Source organism: Sinocyclocheilus grahami, unplaced genomic scaffold (genome assembly GCF_001515645.1).
Source record: "Sinocyclocheilus grahami isolate Dianchi unplaced genomic scaffold, SAMN03320097.WGS_v1.1 scaffold54.1, whole genome shotgun sequence".
Lineage (NCBI taxonomy): Eukaryota > Metazoa > Chordata > Actinopteri > Cypriniformes > Cyprinidae > Sinocyclocheilus > Sinocyclocheilus grahami.
The window spans coordinates 3,989,687-3,991,082 of NW_015505233.1; positions in this window are offsets into that span (position 1 = coordinate 3,989,687).

Below are 1,396 nucleotides of genomic sequence, written 5' to 3' on the forward strand. Positions count from 1 at the left end.
AAAAAAATCCTAGATTTAACCGTTTTGCTCCTATAGTGTGTGGTGCCCTTGAGGTTACCCTCACACATCAGGATTTGTTATCGTAAATATTCAACATGTTCACGATCGGGGCACCTCCAACGTTCTTCCGAGCAGATTAAGTCACTCTTAACACACCTCACACCACAGAAAAATCTGATAAAATAATCTTTAGAACCACCAAGGTAATCAGGACATTACCTAGGATTGTCGGAAGGGGAGAAATCGGCCTAAAATCAGCCCGATTATCTTGTGGTGTGTACCCAGCATAAGATGGCGAGATGGAAGAAGCAGATGCTCTTAATGCTTGGAGCTCTTACCTTATTTGTGTCCGTAATCACCAGAGACTGGCCACGGACCAGCTCACAGCCTCTTAACTAATTACACATTGTGGTTGAGAGGCAAAAACAGGAATTAGCACCATCACGGCCAGCGGCTACCTCCCAATGACACCTAATTAAATCTTGATGAACGCCCGTGTCTGCGATATCCAAGTTCCCGCTGTAAACCTTTCGCTGTCACTCATTAAACAGTACTTAGCTGCCAGTTGGTACCCCTCCACCCCATCTTTCATCTCTCTCTCTCACTGGTAGTACTAGCACTAAGTGACAGGTTAATTGTAATAGCTGCTACACATAAACCGGGCTAAGTGTGAGGCAGTTGCGGAGCAGGAGGGGGACGAGGGGGAGACTTCACACGTCAGGCTTGGCAGCTTTAATTGTAAGTTTTGGCCTCGCCATCAACGTTGCATCTTCAAATTTCTTTCTTCTCGCGCCATTCCTCTGTTTTCCCCCCGGCTCTTCGCGCACATGTCTTCTCCGAGACAGACAGTGATTACGTGCACGAGGACGCCGAGTATAATGCTATCGGGCCTGCGTGTTGGAGAAGTGAATTAGAGCCTCTGATGCTGTTTCTACAGCGCCGAGCTTGATGAGGGGGCAGATGCCTTTGTGGTCTTATCATTAGAACACAATGGTCATGTTGTCATCAACCTTGCCATCTCCAATTGAAAAGACATGATTGTGTGTTGGGGGCTTTTTCCTCGCTCGCTCACTCCCCAGCTCCCCCCAGCCAACCAGCCTCCCCCTTGGTTGCTTTGCGCTGAATAGAAGCAATTTTCCGAGAGCTATGAAATCACGTAATAGCTCCTAATATGCAGCTGCTCTGCTAGAAGCTGCAGCCACTATTTAAGTGGAAGTCATACACAATACGTGTTTACGGCGGAGGAAACATGAGCAAAGGCTAAGATTATTCACAAAAACACATGCTCTTCTCTATCAAATAATGACCTATTTCATGAATTAAAATGAGAATGTAATGGATTTTTTCCCCCTCCTCCGCAACACCACCGGCCATTTGTTGTGCTTTTTAAAATTTC